At 46.7% G+C, this 21,276-nt stretch overlaps 1 protein-coding gene across 1 annotated transcript in view; it reads right to left on the reverse strand.

Annotated features, from left to right (window-relative positions):
• Positions 1 to 21,276, reverse strand: part of Disc1 (DISC1 scaffold protein) — a 168,160-nt gene that overhangs the window by 45,333 nt on the left and 101,551 nt on the right. The window lies entirely within an intron of this gene.

Raw genomic sequence — 21,276 nt, forward strand, 5'->3', positions numbered from 1 at the left:
TTGAGTTTGGAAAGCCCTCAGATCCATCCAAGCGGCTGCCCAGAGCCATGCACAGGAAGTATGTAGAGGCTCCAATTGTCTCTGCAGCCAGAATCAGACACAGGCACTGTCATTGGGCCACCCTGACTCAATACTCTTACAGGTAGCTCACTGTCAGCCCATCACTGTGTGTGATAACACCCTCCTTCCAAAAGACAGTCTCTATTAATGAAAAGACCCATGTTTATAAATAATCTGGGCTGTCAAACTAATATTCTGTTAAATAAATTAGACACTGAATGCTAGATTTCCCATTATGGCTTAGGTGTGCAATGTCCTCTAGAGGTCACTGTACTTGAATGCTTGGTCTCCAGCTATCAGAAGTAGGTCACTAGGGGCCAGTTCTGAAGGTCATATCTGCTTCTGGTTCCACTCCAAGCTTTCTTCTCGATCCACCAAGGTACGAAGACCTGTCACCTCATGCTCACACTGTCATTGAGTGTGCTTAACAGAAGTACATTGCCAAAGGTGGGCCTAGAAATTACTATCTGCTTTTTCTTCAGACTAACCAAGATGACAATGGACACAGCACCTCACCTGCCATGCCTGGCCCACTATGATGGAATTGAAGGGAAGGAGGCAGGCCTGGCAGGCAGAGAGAATAAAAAGTAGGAATGAGAAAGAGAAGGAGAGGAAGACTCCAGGGACCAGCCACCCAGCTACACAGCAAGCCACAGAGAAAGAAGTAAAAGAAAGGTATACAGAAAGAGAGAAAGATAAAAGACCTGAGGCAAGAAACAAGACAAACTAAAGCTGGACATTTATAAGAAAGAATAAGTCTCCATGTGTGATTTATTTGGGAGCTGGGTGGTTCCCCCCACCCCTCCACAAAAAAAGAGCAAGGAGTAAAAGCAACCAACAACAAGCACCTTGCAGCAACCTTCAAGACAGGTCAGGATGTGGACACGGAATTTAGACTTTCAACTTCCAAAATAATACAACCACCAACACACTGAGAACAGGGCCTCTATCCCCCTTCCCACTCCCCTGCTCCTCGCTGCATCTCCATGCTGAGTCTATTAGATAGGACCTCTGAGAAGCTGGTGACCCTGAGAACAAAGGAGCATGCTCAGGAGATGCCAAAGGAAACAACAAATGGGACCTTGGGCTTTTAATAGGGGAGAGGCATGAAGTAGTACTTCCTACTTGCCAACTGAGTTCAATACTCAGAATATGCTAGTATTAGAATGGACTTCAAATAATTAGATTAATGAATCAAAATTAAGTGGAAACTGATTGATAATTGAATATGGTAAATTTGTGAAACTATTTAGCAGAGTTCATGCCATGAGCATTAGTCAGTGCTACCGGTGTTTAACCTAGATCCCATTTCATGCAAAGCACTGCTCTTAGTATCATTTGTGTGTGTGTGTGTGTGTGCCATCAGGCACTTTACCCACTGGGCCATCTTTCCAGCTGCCTACACTTGGTTCTACTTAACTATAAAAAGGATCTAGTACCAAGGGTCCCAGAGGGGCCAATGCAATCAGTGACTTTTGTGTAGCCAACAAGCTAAGAATGGTTGACTTCTATTTTTTTTAAATATAGGGTCTTGCTCACTATGTAGAAGCCTGGTTGTCCTAGAACTTGCTCTATAGATCAGGCTGGCCTCAAACTCACAGAGATCTTCCTGACTCTGCCTCCTTAGTGCTATGATTAAAAACATATGTCACAATGTCCAGCTGTTATAACATTTTCTAAAAATGTATGTTTTATTTTATGTGTATGTTTGCCTGCATATACATATGTGTACCATGAGCATGCTAGTGAATTTTTAAAAGCTGAAAAGGCTTTCATTTGGATATAGCCTCCCCCCCATAACAGAAGTGACATTTGGTCCATTTTTGTAAAGGAAGTTATCAGATTTCAATAATCAACACTTGGGCACCAATTTGATAAAAATTACCTTCCATTTAGTAAAAATTTTCAGAAGGAAGATGAGAAAATTGGAATCCTGACAAATTTCAGTATCAAAGACTCTAGCCACCCTTCAGGTTTGTTTGGAAAATTAAACCATGTACAAAAACGAGGGGTGAACTCAGTCACTCAAAAGCCCTGGAGGGACACCAGAAGTTAAGGGAGACAGTCTTACAACCTTTCTGTCTTGGCAAATGAAATGGAACAGGACTGCACAGGGCCTGGAAAGCTGGGAGGATCATTCCCACAAAGCCATTAGTCCGAGCGCATCTCATTTCACACTCAAGAGCAGGAAGTCAGTCCTGTCTTGAGCCATCTTCCCAGCCTCAATTTTTTTAGTGTCTGTGTTCACCTTGTTCACTCTTCCAGGCTAAGTATGTCATGCCTGCTGTGTTCCATTGCCTCTCCATGCCTGTTTAGCTAGCCACAGATTCAATGCTGCAATGGCACAGGTCATTCTGGCTGGACAGGGCTCTTGAGAGAGAAGCCTGAAGGTCCCAGGTTTCTAGCTATTCCTTGCAGACTTTCAGAGCCAGAAGTAAATGTATACACCACCACCAAACAGAGTCACTGAACATTGCAAGGCACTGTTCAGTTTGAGGCTGCTAATTACCCTCTCTTTTCTTCTAATGGGAAGATTTGCAGAAAAAAAGAAAAGCCAACGGATGTCTGTCCCAGAGAATGAATATGTCTTAGAGGATTTTCCTGGTGAGTGAGTAGGTGTGGCTGATTTAGAAGAGCGATTTGCATCTTTGAATAATGGGCACTGTCAACTCATTTTACCTTCCTGGAAATTTCTGAGTCACTTTCCTTGAGCTTGCATTGTGATTATTTGGTGGAGCACAAGGATGCTGGGATCACCAGAGTACTTAGTCCAGTAGGACAGGCTCTATGTCCCTATCATGAGTGTCACAGCCATACACAGAAGTGGACTTAAGGCTGGATTCGCTCTTCCAGGTTTCTCTGGGCCAGGTGAGGGAGACACTGTCCATGACCTCACACCCTGAGTGGTATTAAGATCAGCTGTATGAAAACTCCCTCAGAATAGAGAGGGGCAATGCTTGTCCAGGAAGGAAGAACAACCCACATTCACACCCAGCTTTCAGTCTACCCTGTGGGATGGTGGAAGGTTGAGTTCTGATGTCCCAGACTGTCCCTGTGCCCACTGTACACCTCAAGACAACAGTGACCATCTGAAACTCATAGCTGAGAAGTGACTTAGGAGGAAGGAAAGGAGCCACTGGAGGTCAGGGAGCTGCTGTGAGCTTTGGCTCTACAGGGGATAAAGCCTGAGCCGCATCTGCCATGCTTGTCACCAGCTAAGTGGGTATCACATGACATGGTGAGTCCAACTTTCCCAGATCCACCGAGCTTCCTACATGCCATCTCCTGATGCCCTTCAAGCACACAGCCTGATGTCGGCAGGAATCAATGACAAAACCAAAGCTAAAGGTTCCAGGATGCAGAACAGGTCAGAAAATGCCAACGCTCTCAGCAATAAGCAGCATCACTCCCAGCCCCACCTCGTCCTAGCCAAGTGTTCTCTTGATGGAATGACAAGCTGCCTGTCCTCCATCCCTGCTGACAGCAGTAGATTCCTGGATTTGCTTTTCTCCCTGGTGCATTTAAATGGAGAAGTTGTGACCTGAAGATTAAGTTACAGTGTTTCAAAAGTTGCTTAGAATGCTGATTTATTTTCCTTGCCTAGCTTCATACATCTGAGAATATACACTCTGGCTTTGATTCCCTTTCCTCTGTCAACCACAGATGCAGGCATGCATTTGTACACATATATGAGACCACATGCATGCATGCTCACGTGCTGACACATGAAAGTGCATGCTTTAATGTACACATATGTGCTTATACACTTGGGAGCATGCAAACATGCTTATATCCACATATGCATCTGGATATAAACTGGCATGTGTGCATGTATGTTCATACTGGCATGTACATTCGTATGTTCATGTCTATTATGTGAGTGTGCAGCCATGTGCACACACAGATATAATTCTCTTCATTCCCTTTTAACAGATCAAGGAAAGCAATCTGCACCTTTCTTTTGAAACAGAAAACTATCTTAAAATATTTGCTGTGGAAAACCAAATCCGCGTTTGATCCTCTTAGGCTAAGGAAAGCAAGCCCACCCTGGGTGCTGGCGGGACACTTCCTGCACATCATTATTTTGTTGAATTCTCACAGTGCTGCTCCAAATCCCTTTGAGGATAGGGATTTAAGGCCCAGGGGAGCTGTTTCAGGAGAAAACGGGGAAAAATATTCTACCCCCGCTTAGTGGTCTACCAAAGCCCAGGCTTTACCATGTGCACAGGGCTGCCAAGAAGCACAACAGTGATTTCACTGAAAGAATTCTAACTGAACAGAGGGAAATCCTGCTGTTCTACTAGCAGGAGTACCTCAGCCACACTGCTCGGTGCTCTGCTCCACCATCCCAGGGGGTAGTCCTGCAATACTGGTAAGAAAGCAGGACAGGATGCCTAGGCTAGAGGGATGGCTCTGTTAATAATGCTCTCATGGCATAAGCACGAGACCTGGGTCTCATTCCCAGCATCCATATTAAAACTATAATGATGGCACACACTTGGCTGTAAACTATGGTACACACTTGCCTGCAAATTGTGGCACATACTTGTAACCCCAGCCCTGGGGATACGGAGACAGATGAATCCTGATGCCTGCTAGTCAGCCAGCCTGGCTTAATCCATGAGCTGCAGGCCAAGGGGAGACCCTGTCTCAAAACATGAGATGAGTGGCTCCTGAGGAAGGACACCTGAGGATATTGTCTGGCCTCTACACGTGCACACACACACACACACACACACACACACACACACACACACCTACTTATATCACAAAGTACAGCAACATGGGAAAACAGGCCCCATGACCCCCTATATCGGCTGTGGGAGGCACTCCCAACAGTCTCTACAGGTGAGCAGCCCAGCCCTGAGGCTTCTTACACCAGCAGGCCTTGCAAGATGGAGCTTCTGAATACTGCCAAGTATTCTACTGTCTGCAGCCTGTTACAGCTGAGCCTGCTACCTACCATGCACAATCTCCATATAGCAAGCCATCCTTTCCCTGGAACACAGGGCTCTTCCCTACATGGCGGCTGATCTTTCTCATTCCACCCCGCCATGTGCCAGCACACCTGACACCTCCCCACATCTGCCCTGGGCCTGAGCCCATCAAGCTTTCTTCCTGGAGTGTTTCAGCATGGTGGAACCAATTGGGGAGAAGGCTAGTCCCCGAGGCCAGCACTAAACACTTTGGGTGTGGACTGATGGCAGCCATTATCTGCTCAAAGGCAGCATGAGAATGAAGCTGACTCAGAGGTGAGCAGGAAAGGAGGGAGATGGGTCTGGATGGCGCACAGGGCTGGGCCATCATCTTTGGTTGTCACCACCATGCCTCCCTTGTCACCTCTGGAGCTAACACAGGGCCATTTGCCCTGAGGCTCATAACTTGGTTGCCACATCCCCACTATCCAGGCATGCCCTTCAAATGCCTCTTGATTCCATCCTCCTATATCCTCTCTGGTCCCCCAGACCTTGCCTTCTGGCCCTATGGCTTCTGTGGAGCGTTAAAAAGAAAACCTCCCAAACGTCAAGGTTCCTCAGAGCATGCCCCGTCTTCTAATGGCATCATGAATTCTCTCTATTGTTGCCCCAGTCCTGGGGCCCAAGGAGGTGCAAGCATCGAGGTCTATGTTCAAAAATCGTGTGCTGGGTGTCACCCACATGCTAGCACCGCTCCCAGTGCTGTCAAGCACTGTGACCCCACGGCACTGAACACTATGTTCTCACTGGGGAATTGAAGAAAGAGGATGCAGTTCTCAGAGCACTGACAACCAGCCAAGGAAACAGACACCGCACAGACCCTGGCTACAAAGCCGTCAGTAGTGAATGAATGGAGGGCTGAGGAGCCCAGACTGGCAGACTGAGGTTGACAGTGGGACTACGTAAGGCCCCTGGAAAACAAGGCCCAGAACTGATAAGGCAAGAGGTATCTGCACGCATAGTTCCCCAAGGATGCTGGAGACTCAAGTGAAATGGTGTCATGTCTGCACATGGCAAATACACACCCTCCTGTCCACCTTAAGCCACCTCTGCATCCCTAACAGTGTTCATGTCATGGGGATTGCTGTTTTACATGTTGTATAAGGAATAGCAACAATGGGAAAGGCCTGAATATGCTCAACATAAACACATTTTTCAAAATGCTCTTTCACCTAAAGTTGTTTGAATCCATGGATGCAGAAACCATGGGTGCAGAGGGTCAACCGTGCACACAAAACAGACGATGGAGGAGCACAGGTGGAAGCATGACAGGGTCTGAGGGAGTTCAAAATCCCATCATCAGACTCTAAAGCATCAAAAACCGCACACGGCAAGCCATCGTCCCCCTGCTTGGAGTGGGTCACAGGGAGCCTGGATCATGGTCTGGGTGCTGACAGTGCTGCCTTTGGATGGGAGTACTGCTGGTCTCTGAGAGTGACGGGCTTTCCCAGAATTGGTTCCTCCAGGAACAGTGTGTTATAAACAGCTATCTGGCCTCTTGGTCCCTCTCTGATGTCCTTCTGGTCCTAAAATGCAATCTCTTCCCCAGGACACTTGCAATTGGGAAGCCATGGGTCATGAAGTTCTCACTAATGGCTGAATCCATTGCTCAAACTTGGACTTCCAGCCTCCAAAACCATGAATCAAGTAGAGCTCTTTTCTTCAGCCATCCTCAGACACTTGTCACAGCAACAGGAAGCAGCTCCCACATTGCTGCTTTACAGACACAGAAGTCAGAATGAATCTGCTTTAAGTGTAAGACCCTCCTCACATCTGTCAGGCTGTGACAAAGACCAAAGGAATCAGCCACAGCCACCCCACAGACAAGGGATTCCTCCAGCCAAGGGGAAGGTGAGGTCAGAATGCCAAGTGCCTGGATTCTAAAAGAAAACTGTGCTCCTCCCAGCCACTGGGCGTCACCTCTTCCCGGTCACATGGACAGCAGGTTCACAGGGATGTGAGTAAGAAAACTCCCAACATGACAGCTAAAATACCTGGGACTTTAACATACATGCTATGACTCCAATGAATAAAGTATGTGCGATGCGAGCATGAGAACCTGAGTTCAAACCCCCTGTACCCAGGTAAAAAGCCAGGCATAGTAACAGCAGCTATAATCCCAGCACTAGGGAGGTAGAGACAGGCTGATTGCTGGGGCTTAGTGGTCATCCAGTCGCCTAATTAGTGAGCTCCAGGTTTAATGAGAGACCCTGTCTCAAAAAATAAAAGGAGGGGAAGTGAAAAGTGATCAAGAAAGGTATCTGATGTCGACCTCTGGCAAACACATACACACAGGTACATATGTACTCATGAAAACCAAAGATATATATCACATGGGTATACACACAGACACACACAGACACACACACACACACACACACACACACACACACACGGGGGGGGGCAAGCAAACAAAGACTAGACTGATAAATATCCCACATACACCCTAAAAAGATCATACCCCAAGTGAGTCAAGTTCTATGCACCTCTGAACCCATTTCCCACCTGTGGCAGAGCCAGAGGAGCAGATCAGCTTGGAGGCAGGATGCAGGCTGGCACGCTGACTGCATCGCATACAAGCAGCCCATGGTTCCCACTGCAAGAGCGGAGGGGAGCTGCAATATGAGGCAGAATCTCATTTTCAGTCTCTCAATTCAGAAATCACATTTGGGATTCTACTAAAATGGAAACTGAACAACACACAACCGTTCTCAGTATCCCACTAGCTTACATCTGTGCTCCCTCCCCCGACCCCACCGCCCTTCTTTCCCTCTCCTGCCCACCCTCAGGAGCACAAGGTCCGTGAGAACTTAAAAATAGCCTAACAGATTTCAAATAGAGCACACTAAATGGGTCCATTTTCCACGCCTTTCATTTTACATTATGCACTGGTTGTCTGGAAGCACATGGTGTAAGTGAGAAGGATACGACATTTAAAATCTAATTTTCAAAAATTGGGTCCTAAGGCAGAACAGTGAAATGCATTTACACATAGAGTTGCGCCTGCAAATCGATACTGGCAGAACAAGTGCCCGCTAGCTGCTCTGACAGCCCAGCCTGAACTCACCAAGCCACAGAAACCAATTCACTCACTCAGCAGGTGTCTGCCGAGCCCCTGCTAGGTGCCAGGTGGCTTGCCTGGTGCCCCCATTGTCCATGTGCTGTAAGTCCATGGCCCTAAGGACCTTGTGAACTGATGAGGGGATTGCGTGGTAAGAGGGCTTTTCCACAAGGGGGAGATGGGGAGGGAGAGAGGCTGGGATGGAAAAGACAGAAAGCACCCAGAAAAATGGTTTTCCTGAGGTTGGGGAGAGGTAAGGGACAAGCTGGAGTCCTACATGAGGAGAAGCATGGCCTGTAACAAGAAAGGAGCAGCAGCCATGAGGCCACATGCAAGATCTGGGGGGCTGAGGGTGGATATGGGAATGTGAGCATCCAGGCTAATCTAGGAAAGTGAGGACAGAGGAACACAACAAGAAATGAGGGTGTGGCAAGCAGAGGGCACATCCCTGTTAAGTCCCCTGTGGGACTGTGACATCGTCTAACAAAGAAAGAAGTTATTCAAGGGTTTCCTGCAGGAGAACAGCCTCGCTGCTCCGGATCCAGCTCAGTGCACAGTGGATTGTGGCTGGGCAGGATTAGACCTACCGATCTACCAAGCATTACAGGCGGGGCTGTGTGAGCCTGGGATTTGACAGTGTGTGGAAGGTACATGTCTGGTTCAATGATGTAATCCATCCAACCTGGGTACAAACCTCCACATCTATTCCTGAATGACCATGGTCAGTTTTCCCCACATAGTTTACCAGCAAACTGTAAATATAAACCCCTGGCAGAGAGACTTGGAGCTTTGCAATCCACCGTGGGGCAGGGGAGTTCTGAGACAAGGCAGATAAAGCACATCCTGGGTGAAGCCCCTTCTGTCCTCCTTCTAACCAAGTCCCAGGACCCCACTGGTCCTGTACCATCTTCATGACCATGCTTCTGTCAGTGGGTGCCTGATAAACTACATCCCAAAATCCTGGATCTGTCTGCCTCTGTCCTCAATCTCACAGCACACGGATGGATACCTTACACTAGAACCAGGCTGGTCTAGAACAGGTAATTTATATGCAAAGCTAGTTGTGAAATAGAACTGTCATGCTGTGGTGCTAGACTGGACTGGTCTATACACTCAACAATTACAACAATGATGAGAACTAGTGCTTGTCATCTATGATGTTAGAACATATCTAGCAAAGCAGCTGTGAGCCAATATTCCAGGAGTGGACACAGGTACCAAGTGAAATAAGTTAATGACTGCACCATATGGCAGATGCTAAGAGAACATGACCTTGTGCCCTGGGGGTAAGCTGACCTTTTAAATAAGGCAGTCAGGGACACACACTGAGACAGTGGAGGTGAGATTACACAGCCAGAGAGACGCTATGGAAAAATCCTTCTGTACACTGTGAAAATGTGTTGCTCTCACTGTTAATAAACAGCTGACTGACCCACAGCTAGGCAGGATTTTTGGGGAAAGAGAATGCTGGGAGGGAGTTTGAGGAGTCACAAGCAAAGACAGAGAGAGAAGCAAGATGAACAGGACCCTGTTTTGAAAGAAGGGTCCACCACGTGGCAAGGGGGAGAGAAGAAATGGGTTAATTTAAGTTATATGAACTAGCTAAAAACAAGTCTAAGCTAGCAGGTGAGCATTTATAATTAGTATTAAGTCTCTGAATGGTTATTTGGGAAGTGGCTGATTGTGGTCCTAATGAAAAACTCCACCTACAGACAGGAAAGGCGCAAGTTGGTCCTTCTCTTTGCCAGGGCCAATTAGTAGTGGAAGAAGGAAGCCAGAGAAGACCCAGAGAGAGAAGGCCAATGTGTGGACTTGGATGTATGCTTAGGCACCTGTATCAGTGACTCATTGTTCTGACCAAATACATGACGTCTGAAAGCTTTAATGTGACTTAGGCTTAGGAGGGTAGTGTCCATCATGATGTGAAGGCATGACAGAGGTCATGGAGTTGGGAGCAGGTGGCTGGGACTCCTCACATCTCAGTGGAGTCAGAAGCAGAAAAAAAAATGGACCACCTGACTTCTACTTTTCCTTTTTATTCAGCCATGACCCCAGCATGTGGGATGGTGCTGTGCACATTCAGGACAAATTTTCCTTCCCTCCATCTCCAATGCCAGCATGGCTCACACTTTCAACTTCACCAACTCTTCTACCTAGTCTCTCCTGTGGCCAGCTTGAGAAAGCTCTCCATGTCAGTCATCTGTATCCACCAGGAGAACCCAGGGCGTGTTTCCTATTTCAGGATCCATAAGACCCTTAGGTATACAGAGTCGCCTGGCCTTGTAGCAGAATACTATCATTGGTCCTGAAGATTAGGACACAGACATCCTAAGGCCATTATTCTACCACACTGGACAGGTGGACTGAAAAGGCAGATGGATACAGAATTCCAAGACGTGGACTTTAAAAGATGGGATGTATCAGTTATACTTCTCATTGCTTTGATAAAATGTCTGGAAAAGCTGCTTAGGAAGTAGTTTATTTCACTCCAGGCAGGGAAGTCATGGTGGCGTGGGTGTGAGGCAGCTGGTCACCTGTGCGCAATCAGGAAGCAGAGAGGGATGAGTGCTGATGCTGAGCTCACTTCATCGGCCCACAGAATAGCGCTGCCTACACTTTGGGTGGGTCTTCACACCTCAATTAACTCAACCGAGAAAATCCTTCACAGGTGTGCCCAGAGGCTTGTCTCCTAGGTGACTCTAGCTGTGTCACACTGCCAACCAATATTAACCATCACACCCGGTAAAGAAATAACACAGTGATGAGATGTAGCAAAGCCAGAAGGGTGTCTTTCTGGCCAGAGGAGAGTACAGTATTCCAAAGCCCTCAAAGACCCAGGGGCCACCAAAAGAGTTGGGGAAGGGTCACCTGGATTTTGTAATAAAAAAGGAACTTAAAGAGGTGGCTTAATTGTGCTTGCTGTGAAAGCAACTCCTCAGCATACATTAAAAGTCAGGTATGATCCTGTGAACATATGTTCCCAGCATAGGGGGTTAGAGAGAGGCAGATCCTAGGAGACTGCTGACCAGTAAGCCTGGGCAAAGCAGCAAACTTCAGGTTCAGTCTGACCCTGTCTCAAAAAATGAGGTGAAGAACATTAGAGGAAAACATTTGACATCATTCTCGGGTCTCTGCATATGTACATACTTGCAAAGACAGACTGACACACAGACATACAGACACACACACACATACACACACACATGCACACACACACACACACACACAGGATCTGAGGGCTAGGAGATAGCTCAGTAGGTAGAGAACTTGCTGCATATATGTGATACCTGGATCTGGATCTTCAGCACTCACATAAAAGCTGGGCACAGCAGTGCACATCTGTGACCCCAGTACTGAGGGTGTGGGCAGAGACAGGTGGATCCCTGAAGCTCAATGGTCAGCCAATTAGCCAAATTGGTGAGATCCTATCTCAAAAAATAAGGCAAACAGAGACTAAGGACACCTGACACAGCTCTTTGAATGTCCACATACCTCATACACGGCACACATGTAAGTACACACACATAAGCACATACAAGCAACACATGTAAGATCACTGATGATCCTCAGCCACACTCACATACAAGTGCATATATGCTTCTATCCTGGCGACTCCCCCATCCTAGGAAGCTGGGCTCTCCTTCCATCACAAAGCCTTTCCTGCCTTTAGGAGGCCCTAACCTAGCAACCCTGATGGCCCACGCCTCCCTGCCCCCCTTCCAGGGCCAGCTGCAGGGTTAGCCAGGGGAACATTTCAACATCAGAACTTCCGTGGCTCAGCAGGCATGGTCTCCCTCCTGCTAGATGAAACCAAGCTTCCTGTGTGCCAGGAACAGACATGCAAGCCTTCCCTCGTGGTCCACTGAGGTGGATTTCCCCCTGGTAACCCAAAGCACTCAATGCTGACAGAAAACCCAGTCTCCAGCCCCACAGTGCCTGGAATTTGTTTTAAGTATTTAAAACACATTAGGCTTGACACCAGAGTAGCTAATAAGTTAATGTCTCAGGTACTGAGGAGGAGGTAAGTATGAAATTATTGGCTTAAAATGATCCCAGTGAAACCATTGCTTCTAACAAGATCATAAAATGCATTTCTCAGTGAGCCATATAGAACTGGCTTGATGACATAATAAAATGGGGATACAGGCTTAATGGAAGATGGCATTAGATTGTAGATTAAGGTGTGATTTGTGCCCGACATGGCCATATCTGGGCAGTATCTGTTGGCTGATATCCTTTCCACCACAGGGCTCAGAGATAAGTGTGCCATTTCTGCTTATCTCGGGCACATGAGATAAACACAGGGCTAACTGATAATGCCTCTGGCCAACAAGGAGAGAAACGGAGTGTAAAGTCAAATTTGATTCCACAGATGGGACTGGAAAGATTCTGTTGCTGTACCTTAGAATCTTATGGTTTGAAGAGAGCACTCAAGACAAGAGATTGTGACAATATATTAGTTTTGCTTCTGCTTTATACTTTTATTTTTGAAACAGGCCTTACATAGCCCATGCTGGCCTTGAATTTTCGATATAGCTGATGATCTTGAACTCCTGATCCTCTGGCCTCCATCTCACAGGTGCTAGGAATAACGACACTCAGTTTATGCAGTGCTAGTGACTAACTCCAGGGCTCCGTGCATGCTAGGCAAGCAGTCTACCAAAGGAGCCATACACCCAGGCCCATCTTGTTTAAACATGAGAAATGAATATGGAAATTCCTGTGGGCTTGAGCTTAGTCACAGGTGAGGAGATTCAGAACACACAGGGCAGTGACCTCAGCCACTGTGTCAGGCTTAGATGTGCTCATTTGTCAGCAGTTTAGGAGACTTTTCAGGAGACTCAACCAAGGAACTGCCCAAAACAGTCTGGCCTGTGGGCATGTCTGTGAGGGACTGACTTGATTAATTGATATGATTGTATTCAGAGGTCCTGAAATCTCTTTAGCACATCTGTCTCTGTCTGACTTAGAAGGAGTTCCCTATGATGTCAGATACACAGGAATATATGGTCTATCTCTAGCTCAGGCCTAGTGTGGACCAGTCTTCAGGCTGCTCCCAAGGCTCTGCTGCCTGCCCTTTCCCTCAGAAGTCAAGTCACTCTCTAAGTCAACTCCATGGAAGACACAAATACCAGAGCATACTAGATCCTTGTAGGGGCGGGGAGCAGGAAACCTTCCCAGCATCCTTGTAGGAGTGGGGAGAAGGACACCTTCCCAGCATCCTTGTAGGGGTGGGGAGCAGGACACCTTCCCAGCATCCTTATAGGGGAGAGGAGCAGGACTCCTTCCCAGCATGCTTGCCATCTCTTTGGAAATGAGAGTTCAGTTACAGACCTGAACAGTTTCTCATCTGATCCAAATGAAGATCCTCTGTCTCCATGGGCAATAATGTCATAGACAGTTCATTCATGGGAGAAGCCCAGCAACAACAGGCTACAAAAGAGCTCTGCAGTTAAGGAAGGAGATTGAACACACAGATTAGCATCTCCATACCCCATTTACTTATCTGAAAGCTGGGGCAGTATCCTCCTACTCCCAGAGGAGCCCAAGAGATCTGTGATCCTCACAGCAGTTACCAGTGGAGATTGCTGCTAGACTGACTCTCCTCATTTTACAGCATCAACATCAGAATGGAGATGATGGCCGAGGGACATTAACCTCCATTTCACACATTGTTACACAGGAGTCTTCTAACAGGAGTACAAATTGAGTTTAATTTCTGAAGCAACTCAATAGAGGCTCACCAGGGTGGCGACACAGGCAAGGGGTGGGGGGGACTTCTCATGAGCTGCAAGAGGTGTGAGCTTACATTGTGGGACTCAGATCCTGTTGGATGCAGCCAGTGCAGGATACATGACTGTTCACTTAGGAATCATCCATGGCCTGAGATACTCTTCCACCTCCGGAGGCCGAGCAAACAGGTGAGTGGTGTAGAAAACCAGTCATCATGATAGCAGCAGAACAAGGGCCAAGTGCCACATAGTCCGGGCAGTGGCATCCATCCCAGCTAAAGGCAGATGGTACCCTGAGGCACAGGGGAAGGGTAGAGTCTTTGAAATGAGACAGAGAGTCAAACAAACACACCCCCCTGGGCAGGCATGTTATCCAGCTTCAGATCTGTTTCTTACTTGTACAGGAAAGTTACATATGCCCTAATGTGAGCAGCAGCAGAAGAACCACCCAGCTCACATGGACACACATAAGCATACAGACAAGGTCCAAGAAGAGAGCATTTCATAGCAGAGGTAGGTGATCCACCTAGGCCTGCCACTGGCTCCCTGTGAACTACCTGTGTGACCTCAACACGCCACCAAGTTTTTCTGACCCCTGGTTTCTTGTCTGGAAGAATTAGATCACATGATTTCAGAAGTACCAATGGGGCGATCATAATGGAAATATTCTGCCAGATTATTTCCTAAAAGTCCCCCCAAATACACTCTCCCCCCCCCTTTTCCAGTGATAATGATAGCAACAGGCAAAGTTGATCTCAGATTTCCAGCTTGTCCTGGGACCTAAGGTTTCCAGCAACTTTGGACATGCAGCTTCCACAGCTACTGCACCTCCATGTTGGATACCTCTGCTAACAGCAGCCCCCTCTCTCATCCAGGTATCCAGAGAAGTCAGCAACTATTTCAGCAGCTCTGTCCTCCTCACCAAGTGCTGTTACAGACTATTGGTTAAAGGTGTGTTACAACCCTTTATGCTTAGAACATTTATTTAATGGTGCAAAGATGTTTTGCATTCTTTTATGCTGCATTTGTTTAACTCTGTGAAGCTGTGTTACTCTGTCTAAAACACCTGATTGATCTAACAAAGAGCTGAACATCCAATAGCAAGGCAGGAAAAGGGTAGGGGGAGCTGCCAGGCAGAGAGAATAAATAGAAGGAGAAAAAGAAGAAAATGGAAGGAGCAAGAAAAGGAGAGTTAGTTACATAGTGAAAGACCCGCAGAGCGTGGACCTTCACACTCCCACTCAGGAAAGGCGCCCCCCCCCAATCACTCACAAGAAGTGGTCTTGATGTAAAAACATGAGGTCTTTTATATTCCAAGTGCACTGGGGTCCACAGTCATGCACCACACAGGGGTAGAGGACTAAGGACTCTGAGTACAGAATTGAGACAGCTTTTATAGGGTTACAACAAAGCCCGCGCATCGTAAACCAATCATCTCATAGCACCCAGAGCCCTCGTGGTGTGGACCAATCAATTTAAACCATCCAAGCCCGCGCTTTATAAACCAATCAGTTTTCTATAGCCCTGGAGGTCTGCATTTGTGCAGGCTCCTAGGTGGGGTGACAAATGGCAGTTAGGTTAGGTCACTGGGGTGAGGGGTTTCACAAGCAGTTTACAAAGTTTGGTAAGCGGCAAGGAGTGTCTGGCTGAGGGCAGGGTCTGGAATTTAAGGTATTTAGTATTTTTAGATTCTAGCTTCCTGGGGTCAGTGGAGAGTTAGGGTGTATTTTTCCATCCTTACAGTAGTAAGCCACAAAATAAGAAGTAAAGAAAGAGATGTATAATAGAGAAAGGTAAAAGCCCAGAGGCAAAAGACAGATGGGATAACTTAAGAAAAGCTGGCTAGAAACAAGCCAAACTAAAACTAGGCATTCATTAAAAAGAATAAGTCTCCATGTGATTATTTGGGAGCTGGTTGGCAGGCTCCCCAAACAGCAAAAAACAACTACTACTACAAAGTGTTCCTTACATAGAACAAGACCTGAGGGAGTGGATAATATACTTGAACTTAGTCAAAACCCAAGAAACAATGAGACCTCTGATTCAAGGGAATATAAAAGAGAAGGTGGTGCATCTGCTTCTAAAACAATGTCACTGGACTCCAGAGAAAACCCAGAATCGCCCTTGGTGTTAATGCCTTCTGGAGCCCCTTTCCTTGGCTTCCTTGAGCCTCCCTGGGATTCCTGGCCCAAATCAGCTACAGAATAGTCTCCAAACCCATCTGCCTGCTTGCTCTGAACTTCCCCCATGGAGCCGCTGGCTGAATAGCTCATGACTTGCACATTTTCAGAGCAGGCTGGTCTGTGCTCTGTGGTGGGGCAATGCTACCACGTGCCCACAGAACCTGGGAAGCCCAGTTGTAAGGCAAACAGAGACCACAACATGAATGGTTTCAGCCATCCTTACAATCTGGGGTTAAAAGTGCATTCTTCAGGCTGTGAGGCTGCATTGTAGAGACTGCTTGGGGACAGGATTTCCATATTTTGTCTGGAGCGGGTGGGAAGGAAGGGTGACAAGAACCATGCACTGCTGTGGGCCAGGCTCCAGGAAGTTAAGTACATTTATAAATGAGGGCACAGCCTCTGTGGGGAGACACCTGAGAGAGAACACTCAGTCACAGCCAAGGCCCCTGCCCTTCACATAGGAACCCTCTAAAGCCGGTGCGGTGGCTTACATCTGTCATCCCAGCACCAAGAAAGCTGAGGTATAAGAATTACAAAGAGTTCAAGGTAAGCTTAGGTTACGTAGTGAGTCCCAGGGCATTCGGAGGTACAGAATGAGATGCTGCCTCCTAAAAGAATAATAGTAAATAAAATACACCAATAGAGCCTCTAATAGAATAAGAACAGCATCTTAGGAACTTAGTGTAAAACAGTCACTAGATATCTGTATTTACTACTTTTCTGTTTGCTGTAACAAAATACCTAACCGTTTTGGACATATTTGCCCCATGACTGAAGCACAGTGAAAGTTTCCTCCAGACCAGGAAATATTGGCAATTTTGACAGATAGATGAGGGTTTGTGGGGAGGCAAACTTTACAAAGAAACAGTCTATGTCACAGAAGAGTGACATGGGTCCCCTAACTCTTGTCACATAAGACACAATACCAGGACAGAGTGGATGTTCAACATATGAAAACGTCCCAGCCACTTTGACTACTATACATAGAGACAATGAAGGGCATATTACACAAGTATCTGTCTACAAAATAATAATAATAATAATAATAGTAACAATCCAACAACTATGCCATCAAATGATCCTAACCTAGACTGTATAGAGATGCATCCTCCTTAGGAACAGTGTTTGTTTTATTAATATAAATGGATAAAAATGGCATGGATAAATGGATAAATGGATAAAAATGACCCAGCATGAACCCCCAAGACACTTTGAGCAAGCCTGAAGCTGTTGGCTGGAACATCTTGCCCTGATTTGCTAACACACATTTGCTGGGGAGGAGCTAAGCTAGAGAACTTGCACACTTGACCCTTGATTGTTTTTCACTGTGCTGTTTGTCAGTATATAAGCCCACTCCTTCCCCTCAATAAACAGCATTCGGCATTCAGCATTCCAGCTGCATGAATGACCCGCTGTCTTGTCTTCTATTTAAATCTCTAGGCCTTCGCCCCATTAGTGGAATAGATTATAGTGTGGGTGCTACACACTATAGTAAGGCTGGAAATTCGGAAAGGGAAGGAAAATGTCAAACGTGTGTGTCAAAGAAAAGAAGGTTCCTTTGTAGCTGGAGAAAAGCCAAGTCAGAAGGCGCCTCCACACACCCAGCTCCAAAGCTTCGGGCTGCCTGAAAAGAAACTTTGGTCTAGACATCCACTCGTGGGGACACGCCAGACCTAAAAGCACCATGGCTCTCTAGAAGCCCAAGTAAGAATTCCAGGAAGCAGACAGACTCCTGAGAAAAATTCATGAAGTCCACGAAGACAATGCCACATCCCCTTGGGACAGTCACAGTCCTCTGATGTGGCCTTGCTTAAAGAGGTCATGGCTGGAGTATGAGAGCTGAGTTTGCACTTGACCCCTCTCCTCCTCCACATCCAAACCCTTAGGAATTCAGTGGATGAATAAATCTCTGGACTGCATTTAAGTCCCAGGGGCTTCCTCTCCTTTTGTTTCCTGAACTTTCCTCTTAGCCTGTTGGAGGGCCCATCCGGCCCAGCACTTCCTAGTCACCCAATGTTTAGATTGAAAACTAATCAGTAAAACTCCAGCTCATCTGCATACTGGGCCTAGGTACAGACAGGACAGGCTGGGGCCAATCGTCAAGATGCTGTGTGACCCAAGCCAACTTGTAAGATCAGTCTCCTAGTACCTTGTAGTCAGTGAGTCACTGGAGAAGGGACACAAAGTGAAGATGGGTTTGGGAGAGCAGTCTTCACCCCCAGCCAAGCTGCTGCTCTTACACATGAACCTGCATTCTGCATTTGTCCACCCTGACAATTACTACATTTAGCATTTCCCATGAGTAACACACCAGTGTCCCTGTGCAAACCTGCTTCCCACATGGCTTGCACTGCAGACAGCATATTGGCATCTAAGCACGAGTTCTCTTAAGTGTGGAGAAGACAGAGTTCCCATTTCTTCAGAAAGTAGTTGACAGTGATGATTTGGGGCTGAGAATATTTCTGAATATGAAACAGGTATGTCTCCATGGGGTCACCCAGTCCTGCACCCATAGTCACTGCATGGCAGTTGTGATGGCCAGTGTTCACTGAGGGTCAGTTGTTCAAGGCTGCTGTAGCAACGCACCACAAAAGGAACTGGAGATGGTTCTGCTGGATAGGGAGATAGCTCAGTAGGCAAAGTGCTCACACAAAGACCAAGGTTCTACCCGCAAGAACCTACACTAAAAACAAACAAACAAACAAACAAAAACTACTCTGGCCTTCAGCTTCTTCAATGTCTCTAAAGACATTTCAGGTACACAGGTCACCATATGTGTAAGGAATAAAGTGCATGGGGGACATTGGTGGATCCCATGGTGGGCAGGGGACAAACATGCCAAGCAGACAGAACTTAAGTGAGAAGTATTATTAGAAAGGGGAAGGTAAAGAGGCACAGAGATGGAGAGAGAGAGAGGACAGAAGAGAAGAGGGAGACAGGAAAAGTCCTGTCTGCCCCAGGGGAACAGCAGGAAAGAGAACGTAAATGGGTGGGTGGGGGAGGATTCTTTTAAAGGGTAAAGGGTCCTTTGCACTTGCATGAAGACTGCATAGTCATGGAACCCTGGGCTGACCAGGGCACTGCCTGAGTGCATTCTGCCAGGTGACAGGGGCAGGCCAGCATAATGCCTGAATCCTTACAATAGGGGTGGGGACATATCGCTGCTATGTCAGAGACTATGGTTAGAGTGGTAAGTGACTGTGTCAGGTCACATAAGTGGTTAGCCAAGATCATAGCTCTTCAGTCAGACTGGGGCACAGAGGACTCTGGTTCTATAGAGGAAAGTGGAGAAGAGAGTACTCCAGGGCAAATCACAGAGTCCCTCCACAGCATCCTAATGGACCAAAACAACCTGGACCTACAAAATCCTCACCTCCCTCCTCTTCTCCCAAGACATATGTGCACTGACTCTGACAGCCTGTAAAGCATTTTGTGTGTGTGTGTGTGTGTGTGTGTGTGTGTGTGTCTGTGTGTGTGTGTGTGTGTCTGTGTGTGTGTGTGTGTGTGTCCCCCACATGTGTGTAGGGCACTTGCCCATGTGTCCCATGTGGAAGCCAGAGGTAGATGTCACAATGTTGGGTGCTTTCCTTTATTACTCTCCACATTATTTTTTTGAAACAGGATCTCTCACTGAACCTGGAGATCACTAACTTGTCTAGAATGGCTTCCCAGGAATCCCTGGGATCCTCCTGCTGGTGTCTGCCCCAGGTGCTAGAGTTATAGATGCATGATCCCATTCTTGACTGCTACCTTTACTATTAGGGACCAAGTTTATCTTTTCCACTTTAATGTGTTTGTATGTGTCTCAGGGTTTCTATTGCTATGAAGAGACACCATGACCACAGCAACTCTTAAAAAGGAACATATTTAATTGGGGCTAGTTTACAGTTCAGAGTTTTAGTCCATTATCATCATGCTGGGACATGGTATCATGCAAGTAGATATGGTGCTGGATAAGAAGCTGAGAATTCTACATTTTAATCCACAGGTATCAGGAGAGACTATTCCATTGAACATAGCTTGAGCATATAAAATCTCAAAGACTGCCCACACAGTGACACATTTCCTCCAACAAGGTCATACCTCCTGAAAGTGCCACTCCCAATGGGTCAAGCATTCAAACACATAAGACTATGGGGACCATATCTATTCAAATCAGCAGATTATGGCAACCTCTTTGCATCTGTGATTTCACCATTCTTGAACTTTCAAGAAAAATAAAGAGGCATTGGAATAAGCAGTCATAACACAGGACAGTCAGGTGAAGGGCACAGCAGAACCAGCTGTGGACACACCCACAAGCTCAGACTCAGAACCACTCCCACCCACAGTATCACCCATAGCTCACAGAAATAGCTCCAGGATACAAAGCTGGCCAGAGTGAGGTGTCCTGTTTCCAGCTCTAGGATGCTCTGGGTTGCCATGCTGACAGGGCACCCAGAATCATCATGGAGGACCTCAAGAGACCCAGGACTAACTTCTAATATCACCTCTACATGATCTGACTCTGGACACACATTGAGAAAACAAACCCCAGTGGTGACACATGAACAAATGCTACATGATGCCTGGGACAGTCCTCACAATGAAGATTATCTGTTCCAAGTGTCAACCCTGCAGAGGTTTAAGAAACCTAAGCTGGGGAGGATGGCAGCAAAACTCTCACAGGAGTGTGATGGGGAGGGACCTGGATGTCTGACTAAAGCCCCTGATTCCTAACAATAGAAACTCACACTAAAAATAAACAAATCTTGTTGGTGCAAAGACATGCCTACAACTGTGTCTAATTACTGCTTGTTGTTTACACTCAAAGTTCTGTTTTCAAGACTTTGAGAGCTAAGACACAGAGCCAAAAGTAAAACCCCTGACAGAACCCACCAGACTTATCTCAGTGAGGATGAAGTCCTTAAAAGATCAGTCTTCCTTTCTCAGCACCAGTGGAATTGGCAAAGCATCATGACAGGCAATGATGTGAAGAGACCCATAAATGATGCGCTCAATCCAAATCCTCACAGCTAAGCCCCATCAGCTGTACAGGACACACATTGAGGCCACACATACATCAGCACCCAGCAAGAAGGCCCATGTGACAGAATAAGCTTAGGCTCCACCTTAAATTCATTGCTAGACTTTGATTGCACAGGAGGAAAAAGAAGACCATTGGGTTGTTTTTCTCATGGCTGTGACAATACACCCTCTAAAAAAACAACTTATGTAGGGCAGAGTTTGTGAGAGTGCAGTCCTTCACGACAGTGATGCCATGA

Source organism: Phodopus roborovskii, unplaced genomic scaffold, assembly GCF_943737965.1.
Source record: "Phodopus roborovskii unplaced genomic scaffold, PHOROB, whole genome shotgun sequence".
In the NCBI taxonomy this organism is placed as follows: Eukaryota; Metazoa; Chordata; class Mammalia; order Rodentia; family Cricetidae; genus Phodopus; species Phodopus roborovskii.